Source organism: Ochotona princeps, chromosome 5 (assembly GCF_030435755.1).
Source record: "Ochotona princeps isolate mOchPri1 chromosome 5, mOchPri1.hap1, whole genome shotgun sequence".
NCBI lineage: Eukaryota > Metazoa > Chordata > Mammalia > Lagomorpha > Ochotonidae > Ochotona > Ochotona princeps.
This window is the reverse complement of record NC_080836.1, coordinates 36,845,627-36,858,541: the sequence shown is the minus strand read 5'-3', so window position 1 is coordinate 36,858,541 and position 12,915 is coordinate 36,845,627. Positions and strand designations below refer to the sequence as shown.

Here is a 12,915-nt window from a genome sequence, read left to right as displayed (position 1 = left end):
AGTATTATATCAGAGTTCTATTTTGTTCTCACTGACTTAAAGAATCTTTTGTAGTGCCAGTGTCTCAGCACGGTAGGTTAAGATATCACCTGTGACATGCATTCCATATAGGAGCAGCTGTTCACTTCCTGCATGATCTGGTTCTGACCCACTGCCTGCAATTGCGCCTCAAAAGGCAGTGAAATATGGTTCAGGTTCAGGTTCTTTGACCCCTCCCTGCTAGCCAGCTGGGAGACCCCAAGGATTTCCAGGTTCTAAGTTTCCATCATGGGATTACAGGCCTAGTTATTGTGTGCAATTGGTAAAAGTGAACTGGGCAATGGAATACCTGTTTTCTTCACTCTATACTAGTCAGCCTTTCAAACAACTAAAATATATCTTTCAAAATAATTTCTATTTTTCATCATAGATATATAGTCATTTTATGACAAAGAAAATATGAACTATCAATAGTAATAATTCAGTTTTTAGTACTTAAAGTGATTAAATTACCTGTTATTCTAATTCTACATTAATGAAAGTAAATGTTTGCTTTACCAAAAATATTTCATTATTGGAAAGTAAAACTTCACTCATACTAATTAATTTGACATAATGATACTCAACATTTGTCATTTGTTGAACAAATGATTGATTGTAGCAAAGGAATTTGTGAACCTTCATTTGTGCAACCATATTTCCTTTAACACTCTCATTCTTTCCCTTATTATTTCATATTAGGTTTAAATTTACATGAGGTACTAATAAATTGTCTAAGCTTCTACTTAACTACAAAGAAAATGCTGAAAAATGTTTGCTATCAGTATTCAGCAATGAAAAATAATAGTTATAAATGATTGGCATATGCTTCATAAGTGCAATTAACAGCTTATCTCCTTTTTAACTGAATAAATATAAAGAATATTTCTCTTTGCTGCCGGAAAAAAAATGATAGGGTTCTAACAAACGCATCACAGCTGATGCTTCATCTGATAGCAGCCTTTATTTCAACAAATGAAAGCCATCTAGTGTCTTTGCTTGGATACTAATCATGAAAGATAACATCAGAGAGCCCTGTTTGTGCCACTGCAGGAAATCCAAGCCTTTGGAGACAGCTGACTTCATTATGTTGGAGCTGTCAATCATACAGTCATTTATATTGTCTTATCTCTGTCACTGTTAGGTTTCCTCATGGACGTTTCTTTTCTCTTTTTTTTCTTCCACAGGATATTCAAAGATTACATTCCATCACCTTACAAATAAAATTCTTAAAGATCCTCATGAGATCTTTTTTCCATAATAGAGAAATAAGATGCCTTTTTCATTCCACTGATTCAAGATATATGATTCTTCAAGCTAATCTCAAAAAAATTTTAAACTATATTTCTTTATGTGCTTAACTTTTTGCCTGGTGTTTGAAAAATTACAGGATACAGTAGCATTCTGCACATTATAAGTTCATAACAGAGATTAACATAATAACTATCAAGATCATTCATAGACACCCAAGAAATCAATAAACAACCTTTAAACGGAACTGGAACTGGGAGCATTCTCAGTACCATAGAAACTTAAGCTGTAAATAAGACATGGCAAGCAATGGCAAATAATTAATGTGTGTTTTCAATATTTCTTGTGCAACCTCTGAGGCCACTGTACTAAAACGTTTTGTGTGGTTCTCATTTCAGAGAAAGTCAGTCATCGCATGTGCACTTGTTTGTCTCGGATATCTTGCCATCACACATATTATTTTCTGTGTTTTAGCTGCAACCATCCAGTAATCACAACATTTTGTTATTCTTACTCTTACGCATGTTTAGTCCATCAATATATTACAATTGGTTTAGAACACAAGGATTGCAACTTGCAGTCTACTCCCTTGCTGCAAGTCTACTGTAACAACCAGAGGAACTCACTTCTTTCTCTGTTTCTCCACTACCTTTTAAGGCAAGATCAATGCTTCTGTTTAATTCCTCCAACCCTTTGAACTGACCACTTTTGACTACCGGATAATATCATGCACTCCTTAGCAGCAATAAGATTGGATGTTCCAGCACTTTTTCCTGTAGCCTTCTTCATCCCTGGCCAATCTCTGTGGAGCTGCAAAGTCACATCACTTAGGAAGCATCGTTGACTACCTCACATGATTGTCAGAAGACTTTCACGTGTATGCTGTGCATTTTGCATTATATGTCTCACTTTTCAACTTTATCCCTCCTACCTATTTATTTGATTTTACTCATGGTTACATGCACACAATTACACTAATGAGGCTTGGAGAATGATAATGTGTTTTTTTGCTCTACCTTTGTTGAAGGGAAAAAAAATGAATGGATTCAACTTCCAACAGAAAAAAAATCACTGCTATAGATTTTTCCATAACTTAAATTTACTTCCAAACGAATAAAAGTACTTTGTTTTCTCCAGAGCCAGCTTTTATGAATATCTATAATAAGGTCACCATTTCAAAGGCATTGGACTGTGGAAGTCGGGGCTGGAAACAGAACCAACCCAGCGATTACAGCCACCAGCTGATCAGGGCAATGGATTGTGCTGGGCCCTGTACTTGCTAGAACATACAAGAATCTGGTCTGAGAACACCTCAGACAAAGTTTCTTTGGAGATCTCCCCAATCAAAATGCTGGACTCAGAACCCTAACCAAGAAAAGACAGAAGACAGAACAAGTCAATCAACCACCTCAGCTATATGTTGGCAGTGAAGAACTGGGCAAACGGAGACTCTATGATGGACTATGTCAATTAGTGGATTCTTCAAAGACCTCATCGCACTTTGAGTGGCAAGATTGGCAGTGATTCATAACTGGTGAACCATCAAAACTACTTGAGCAAGAACCTCGGAGCATGCCCTACATCCGGGACCTGGGGTGGGTGGGAAACTGGGTGGGCCTTCTCCCTTAATATCCCCCTTTAAACATGAAGGAAACAATATGGAAACAATAGTTTTACTCACTTTTATATAGCAGTCGAACCTTTTTACCCTAATTAACTATGTAAAGATTGTAAAAATATAATAAAAAATTAAATTAAATTAAATTAAAAAAATCAAAGGCATTGGACTACAAATATTTTCCTTATTTCTTTTTTTCTGCTTTTTATACAAATAGAACCCACTGTTCTCTCCCATACGAGTATTCTGTTCTATAAGCAGCCTAAAACTGTAAAACCACCAGATATTAAACTAAGTAATAGATTGCAAGGACTAATCTCCATAATGGCCCTTTGCTAAGGTAGCCCACTTTTTGTAAGATCCTTTTGTAAATGCAGTAATTCCATAGAAAACACTGAGTAAGTAAAAAGTCCTAATGCTCTCAGTACTGAAATGAAGCAGCTAAAGTCTCTCGGAATCAGCAAGGTTTCTAAATATAGTCTTTTTCCAAGCATCTTAAATTTCTGCCATGATTTCTAGCCTTTCTCTTCTTATTTTTCAAAGTTGAATACATTTTAAAAGTTCTGAGGAAGAAGCTAAAAACTCTTTTTTTTTTAAGTCAGTGCTTCCTGGGTATCACTGAGTTACAGATAGAGAGCTAGGGAGGCCCTGAAAACACAAAAGGAAATTAAAAGTACCTAAATTTTCTTACATTGTGAAAAACAAATGTGCACATGGGTCCTTCAAAGACAAGGTAACATTTATAACCAAGACTTGACCAATTCCACAGAAGAATGTAGAGCAGACAGATTGATTTGCTTAGAGATAATTAGTAAAAGTATACATGATACAGAGTGAAACTATCAAGACATACAGCATGTAACAATGCATACATTATATAGCTACAAGAAAGCATTCAAATGCCTACAAATATAAATATGTAAGAGATAATGCATACATATTATAAGAAATATATTAGATACATATTTCTTTTTCTCACATTATAATTCTGCATAATTTTAAATTTTCAAAACAGATATTGTAAAGTAACTCTACTATGAGTTTCCATATAACTCTCTATATATAACTTTTCAGCATCTCCTATGAATGTCTTGGTCACAATAACAAATCACATCCATCTTCTAAAGTCAATTACGTACTTTCCAGATCTGTTTTGGAGAATTACTGTCTTTCCAACATTTGCCTTTGGTTTGAATTCATATGACTCATTTTTTCCTAAATTCATCAAATACCTTGTTGCTTTTAAAAATCTGGGAAAGGGAAGCATTGGCACACAGGAACATTATTCCTTAAGCAGAAGACACATCTGTGTTCTGGTCACATCTATACTGTAGGGACAACAAGTAAGGCAGAGGAAGATTGCGGGTGTAATATTGTTGGTATGGCATTTGGACCCAGATTTGTACACATTTGTACCCAGTTTGCATTGAACATGTAGCACAGTAAGTACAACACAAGTAACTATGAAATTAGAGGTCAGAAGGTTTGTATTTCATTACTGGTTCCCACTTCTTGCTTTTAAGATTTATTTATTTATACTGGACAGGCAGAGCTACAGACTAAGAAGGAGAGACAGAGACAAGGATCTTCCATCTACTCATCACTTCCCAAATGGCTGCAACATCTGGAGCACTGGGCTGGTCCAAGGCCAGGTGGCATCTAGTTTCCTGCCAGTGCAGACACCAGGAAACCCCACTGAAGGCTGGGTAATGGGTTTCCTTTCACCAATATGAGAGGCCTGAATTGAGTTTGAAGATCCTGGCTCTGGTCCTTGTATGACCACAATCATTGTGGAAATTCAGGGTGAAAACCAGAAAATGGGAATCAATTGATCTCACCTCTTTCTCTCTCTCTCTCAGGCTCTCAGACACATAAATAATATTTTTAAAAAGTGGAAATCTCATTTGCAGACTATGAAATAGCTCTTTATAGATGTTTATTTGTCGCTTCTTGGCTTTTTGGCTAAGATCAAGTGTATAGATGTTCATTTAAATTAACATTGTGTTTGATTTAAAATTGAAAATTTTTGTTATGGGTAGAAAGAGCAGCATTTATCATTCCTACTTCACAAATGAGTTGTTGCAACATCTTACTTAAATTCAAAGATTTATCAAAATTTCAGAACTCTCACGAAAACCACATCTGCAACATTTTGGCTAAAAACTCAGCTTTTATTTCAAAGCTCTCTGGAGTCTCATTGTCTCTTTTATAATGCTTATAAATGTACTTGGTGAGCACCTGAATTTTTTCATGCCACCACTGGTACTAAGTTTTTCTTATAGAAAAAATATCTAAATCTATTTGCATGCTACAATAAATTAGGAAGTCAGACAAAAATCATAATTTTATTTTCAAATGAATGTGTTTGAATCAACTTGCAGTATTCAGAATTTGTTTAACAGTTGCAAATTATTCAATTTTCAATCATTAATTTATTTTTCACTCATTAATTTACCACTTATTTATGTAACATATACATCTTGAGAAGAGTGTTTTCTTATAATAAAAGGCAAGGCATCTGGGGATGAAATAAATAGATAGAATATGAATTCAAAGAGGGAGTAGATAAATGTGTCCAGATTGGTATTCTTGTGTGAGAATCATGATACTTTCAACACTGATATCAAGAGGCAATAACCTTAAATATTTTTGTAAGATAACAGAAATTCTGCAACCTAGTAAAACATTTTTCATAGCCAGAAATAAATCACTCTATGATCTATTTCTATGATCAAACTGCTGTTCATATTATTCAAATCAGACAAATGAGTTTGTTACTTAATGAAGACTGCCTTGGGCATTTTCCTCCAGAGTCCTTGTGTCTTTCAAAAATAACCTATTTACTCTTCTCTACTTGTATAGCACGAACTGGTTAGCAGTTTATTTTGAGAAGCAGATGTCTGAGTTATTGGAATAGAAATTAAAGCAATTTAAAGTTACTTCTCAAAGCTCTCCTGAAACATGCCTGTACATTAGATGGCCTGGTTACGGATAAAGACAAACATTACATATCGTAATGGCACATAAACATTACTTTATCAAAATTTGATTATACTTTCACTTTCCTCTGAAATAACTTTTTTCAAAATCTGTTTAAAATTCCAGATGAGTTGCTACTTGTTGTGAAGTGGAAATTTTTAAAATGATAGATACACGAGCACATTTGAGGGATGGGTATTTCAGCATAGCAGTTAAGATGTTACTTGGGATGCCTGTGACCCAATTGGAATGACTGAGTTTGAGAGTCTTGTATACTCCGGATTTCAGATCCCTGCTAATGTCCACTCTGAGTGGCAGCAGTTGATGGCTCAAGTAGCTGGGTCCCTGTCACCTATATAGCAGACCTGGGTTGACTTCCCAGCTCCTATTTGCAACCTGGTCTATATCTTTGTTTGTGACTTTTCCTCTGCCTTTCCAATAAATAAATGTGAAAAACATTTTGTAAAGGAAATACAGAAATATTTCTAAATGCAGTAAAAACAAAACAACAACAACAAAAACCATAATTTCTTAACAAATATTCACCACCAAGGATTACTTCAGGAGATAATTTTATCAAACTGTTTCCACACAGTTTGTTAATGTTAAACATTAATTTTATCTATTTGAAAGGCAGAGTTAGAGAAGGAGAAAGGCAGATAGAAGCAGATATCTTCCATCTGTTGCTTCACTTGCCAGATAGTGACACAGCATGTGCTGGGCAAGGCCAAAGCCAAAAGCCAGGAGTTTCATATTGGTTTTGCCCACAGAGGCAGGGGCCCAATCACTTTGGGTATCTTCCACTTCTTTCCTAAGTACATTAGCAGGGAACTAGAAAGGAAGTATAGCAACTACAAGTTAAACATACACTTGTATGAGGTGGACAACATTGTGGCCAGCAGATGCCACAACATGCCCCTGAAAAACTTGGATTGTTTTTATTCTTATATAATCAGTATCTTAATTTTATTCTTCATTATATTTTAATATGGAAAAGAAATGATAAATAACAAGAATGTTATACAGGGGGAATGTATGATGTTATAAATTTTCTTCAATTCTTAAAAATGTTTATAGTGCTGAGAAAGAAAATTTCCAGGAATATGAATTATGCACTCTACCTTTGCCATATTTTCTTCTGTTCTTATCACATTTCCAGTTGAGACTATGGAAGAAATACATTATTGGGGAGAAAGGTTGTATAGACAATGGTGCAGTCTCAGCACAGTATCACAAGAGGTGGCGACTGGTGAGCCAGGAGCTGGGACTATGGAGACCATGGTGGATATCTAACATAAGAACCCAGACCTGGAGGGAGTGGCACAAGTGACTGCAAACAAAGAGCCGTGTACCAACCGCAATAAGTAAAATCGAACTATAGACCTGTAAGTGACAGAGCTTAGAAACCTGCCCCCAGGAGAAGAATCTGATAACCAGAAGTACAATTACCAAGAGCAAAATAAGAGACAAAGGTACAGTGAATATTAGTGAAGATTCCCCTACAAAGGAGCAAAAGGCTTTAGCTAATATACGTAGGTGACTGAAAAAATCCATGTTTTATTATTTATAGGACAAATTAGATCTCATATTGAAGGTGTAATTATTATTTAATATTGACTTATAAAAATCAGCATGTTGACAACATTGTATTTTCCAGATACTCTTCTTAGGAGACCAAAACTAATATATGTTTTCAACTTTGACAATCATCCAACAATGCTGCCTAAAAAGGCTGCCTTTGATAAGCTGATTTTTCTAAAGTGCTTTAAGGAAAAGATTCACAAACAGAAAGGCAACCTTCAAAATAAGATCAAAGATTCTTCTCTAACTGAATCGTTCATGTTTACCTAGAATAGGGGTTAAATTTCTCCACTGATGTCAAAAGAAAGCAAGCTATTTTCCCTGTTATAAATAAATTCCTTTCACGCTACACTTCCGACATCTTTAAATTTTGTTTTCAATTTGTTTGCACTCATAACATAAGCGCTCTCTTGTTCATTAAGAAAAAGGAAGTAAACAAACTTGGATGTTCTAAAGGACAGCTGCCTCTAATCACCATGTGTATTGATATGCACTTAGAAATCAAACTCTATAAAGGAGGAAAATCAATATTTATAGAACAACCAGCATTTCAAATACATAGTTAATGTTATGCCTGCGCTGTCTGGTAAAGTTCTTAAGCTTTTACCTGTGACAAATAGAAAGAATAGTTACCATGTAAAATGTAGTGTTCTGAGGAGAGCTGTTTCTGCTTATACCACTTCATTTCAAAGGATTTGCTAGGATGGGCAGACCTGCTCAAGCTGAAGCAAGCCAATTACTAGTAAAAACTGCCTCAGGCTTTAGAAGCCTGCAGGGCTTTGAACACTGATGATGCTATACTATTTGCATCCTTAAAAAGAGTCTGGAAGTGAAATAACACAGTTTCACAATCTATCTCTAACACTGGTTCAGTCAATTTTATCTGTACCCATTTCTAAGACATTCATAGATGTCACTGAATCTGAAAACACAGGCACACGCCTGACAGATGTAAGTCAAGACAATCAGAAAATGAAAGAAATTTCATGGAGAAAGTCAGATGAAAGTAATTCATATGTGTGGTTACTTTCTAACTCCGCTTGGCAAGAAAAATTTACTTATTTGAATTTCCTACATATGTATATGTACACACATATGTTATATATAATGTATATATACATATACACACACAGAAAGAGATTTTCCATTCCATGGTTCACCCTATGTGGTCCCATCAGCCAATGCTAGGCCAGCCATAGCCAGGAGCCAGGAGCTAGGAGCTCCCACCAGATCTACCAAATGGGTGAAGAGGTGCAAGCACTTGGGCCATGTTCCTCCACTTTCCATGGCTATTATCAGTGAGCTGGATTGAAAGCTGAGCAATCAGGAAACAAACTAGTGTTTATATGGATGCCACTGTCACAGGCAGTGGCTTTACCCACTATGCCACAATGCTGGTCCCTTAACTTCATCTTTAACACAGAAGTAGATAGAAGTTTTTTTTTTTTTTAATCTTACTTAGTTTATTAGGGAACAAAGTGTCAAGGGCTACAGGGTGAAAGTGGGTAATACCATTGTTTCCACAGCAATATCATTTCTCCCTGTATCTGGGGTCAGGGAAAAAAACAAAGGGAAAAGCCCCACCCAACCTCCCATCCATCCCAGATCCCCAACGGGAGGCATGCTCTGAGGGTCCTCCTGCTCATACAGTTTTGATTGTTCATCAGTTCTGGATTGCTGCCAATATCTCAGTTCCAATAGCAATGAACCCTACTCAGAATCCACTGGCTGACAGTCTCTTCATGGTTGGGATTCTAAGATCAGCAGTTCAGTTGGAGGGATCTCCAAAGAAACTTAGTCTGAGATGATCCCAGGCCTGATTCTTGCACGAGTTTGCTAGTACAGAGTCCGACACCATCCGTCACACCAATCAGCTTATGCTCATGCTGGTCGTTGGGATTACTGGGTTCGTTCTGTTTCTAGCCCTGTCTTCCTCGTGAACCAACAGGTGTTGTAGTCCAGTTCGATCCTGCCCACTTCATACTTGGTCCTCACGCAAACCAGTTGGAGCTGCAGCCTAGTTGGGGCGACTCCCCATAACTCCCACCAGTTCTGCCCCCTACCCTGGTTCCCATGGTTGCCAGTACACACTGCAGGCTTGTCAAGTCTGTCTGTCCCACATCCTGTTTAGCTCTGGCACGTGTCGATGGGCATTGAAGCCCAGCTCAACCCAACCAACCTACTATCCAGCCCACACACCTACTGGCAGGTGCCCTTCTGTCCAGCCACCCCTGCAAGGCAGTGAAAGAGTCCTCGGCCTCCTCCAGGACCCAAGAGAGCTCTTTCCTCAGGGTAAGTCCACCATGAGGGAACTTGGGAACTGGGTTAAAATTCCTAGCTCCGCCCAGCTGCTAATATCTTGTGGCTGGGTGAGTTTGGGAGGGGTTCAGGCCTTGGGTTTGGGGGCAAGTGCCACTCCTCACAGTGTGGCGGCTGTGGGGGGTGCCCCTGCCGGGTCGGACCCAATGCTGGGGGCTCACGCCAAAGAAGTAGATAGAAGTTATAAGAAAAGGTATGATTTGGGTCATTGGAATCGTGATGCTTTGATGGACAGTTGCATTGTGTGACCTAATGGTGTCTGTCAGACATTTGAGGGCATATAACAACTCATGTAAAAAAGAAGTAAGAGATAAGGATATTTACCAAACTTTCCAGAAAATTCATAAAATTAAAAAATAACTATGAATGGGTTTCAAACTACTTGTAACAAAACAAACTCATCTTTTAACTCTACTATCCTCGGAGCGTGCCTCAAATTGGGGATCTGGGATGGGTAGGAGGCTGGGTGGGAGGCTGGGTGGGGCTTTTCCCTTTGTTTCTCCCCTGACCCCAGATACAGGGAAAAATGATAATATTAGTGTGGAAACAATGGTATTACCCACTTTCACCCGCCCTTGACCCTTTGTACCCTAATCAACTAAGTAAGATTATTAAAAAATAATTGAAAAAACTCTACTATCCTAAAAAAGTTTTAAATTTTCTCTTTCATTTAGTTACCCTTAAGAAAATAAATTAGTAGGTAAGATTTTCAGCAAAACAATGTAATTACAATACAATTCTCAGCAACTCCGATGTTTATGTAACAGTAATATAAGCAGAAGAGACTGTAGTTCACAAATATAATTTTAAGAAAATAATGATACTTCCCATCTCCCTTCTCTCCTGTCCTCTTTAATCTCCCTTTATTTTTTTCTTTCTTTCTTACTGAAGACCCTTTGTAGAAGCCACTCCCTCATACACATTCATTTTTTAATAATTTACTCATTCTTGTAATTGCTCAGTATTTTTAAGGACTAAAAACCGATATGAAATTAATAGTCAATAAAAATACAAGTCCTGAACCAGTCTGGGTAAACAGAAAAGGCGTAAAAGTTAAAACAACAGTATAAATGTCAGTTATGTGATGACCAAAGCACATACGCTCTAGAAGGGAAGAAAAGCTTAGAAAGCTCAAAAAGAATGAAGTGAAAGCATCCATGAAGGAAACAGGAAATGTGTTAGAGTAATTTCAAAAGAAGCAACATTTTCAAAAGTTAACCCATACTCAGAATTAAAGATTGAATTTTGACTGACTCACAGGAGTAAAATGAATTTAATAATATAGGCATGCTTCACCAATGAACAGATAGTCAACAGTTCATTTAGACAGAACCATATCAATTAGTCATACTGTTAATTAATTTGTAGAGAATTCAATATAAACTTGTCAGAATTTTTCATAAATTTGCATGAATAATACACCATACTAAAGAACGCAATTTTAAGTGTGGATGTAAATGCATGCAACACACACACACACACACACACACACACACACATTTCTGTTGCCAAATTCACCCATATCACAGACATGAAACATCAGCAAATCAACAAATCAAAACATTCATGATTTTTATTTTGTTAGAGAAATGAGTAAAATCTGTAGCCTGAATGAATAATGACTGCTTTGTTATAAAATGACAGATTGTAACTTAATACAGTAAACTTAATCTATTTTGGGATGATCTGAATCTTGCTTATGGCAATAATTGCTTGCATGCATCCAGATCTAGATTCTAGCCTCCTTTCATTCTTCCTTTTCTATGGAGATGCGGTTTGCTGCTTAGTATTTTTGGTATTTCCCATGGCTCACAATACACCGGGCAGGTTTCAACATGCACAGCGATACTGACTGCCTCCATCACATACATAACCATTAAATGCCCCTGAGGAGATTTCCAGGTATTTTTAGCATATTGCCCAAATGTTCTTTTCTGCTTCCCAAAGCACCTTTCTGGACTTAAATGAGCCCATTTTGCAAGAACAATAACTTTCCAGAATATATTTGTTATAATATAAAAACCATAATTTCCCAGAGACACAGCTGGTTCCTGCTGAGCCACATAAACATATGAGTTCCAGGCAGTACGTGTCCTTTCTTACCTGTTAATCTCCAGAGTTTGTAATTTCATCACAGTTTTAGAAATGGTTATCTTATTCATATCCCTTTTTTATTGAGGGGGAAAATTGCACAAAATAATGAATGGCCTTAGAGCAAAATAAAAAACAAACACCCACTCCATCCATGACATGATTCAGCATGCCGAGCACTTTGATCTAATGGCAGTTAAAAATCTGAAAACAAGGCACAGAATCAAGATGCCTCTAAACTCGTCCTGCTTATTGTTCTTGGTGCAGGGAGAGGCTTTCTTTAAATTTCTTTCTACTGTAAAAAGACACAATAACAAGTTGTTCAACATTGCCTATCCAGACTTAAATTACACGAAGAGAGAAGTCTGGCAACACACCTGGAAAAACTTGATCACATACCATTCTTTTGTATTTCAATCCCATAGAGAACAGACGAGTCCATCATCTCTTTTGTGAATCTAAAAGACCTTGTCAGATGACATAATATGTTCCTCAAACCAAATGAGTTCCCCTACATAGCACGTACTGTCACTCTGATTTTGCCAATCACCTCCTCCTCATAAAAAAGCAGTATAAGCACTGTCGACTTTGGATAACCCCTGTTGACTAGCAGATAGTAAAAATCCTGTCAATTTCTCCTTTCACACATTAATCAATATGTTTGCCTTTTGCATAATTAATATATCTGTTGCCAAATCTAATGAGCCTTCAGAGGGCAAAATTTCCCTTCAAGGCAACACTGACATAATTTTTCATAAATAATATTCATCAATCAACAAATATAATATGTATGGTTATAGTTATTGTCAACTCCTCATATTCTTGAGTGTAAGCTTGGAGCAATCACACAGAACACACTGCTTTCTTCCACTTCTTGTCTATTCATATTTGAGCCCATAAATTTCTGCAAGTATCTGAATTCAAAATGTATCATCAAACATAAATAAAAAGGTTTTTTACAAATGTCACTTGGTACTAATTTTGCATGCTCTTGCTGAAATCAACTCTGTGAACATCTGGACTGGATTTTTATTCTGCTGAGACATGTACCTACTTGT

At 36.8% G+C, this 12,915-nt stretch overlaps 1 protein-coding gene across 1 annotated transcript in view; it reads right to left on the bottom strand.

Moving 5' to 3' along the window:
* GALNT13 (polypeptide N-acetylgalactosaminyltransferase 13) overlaps positions 1 to 12,915 on the bottom strand; it is a 427,420-nt gene that overhangs the window by 113,654 nt on the left and 300,851 nt on the right. The gene's annotated exons all lie outside the window — the stretch shown is intronic.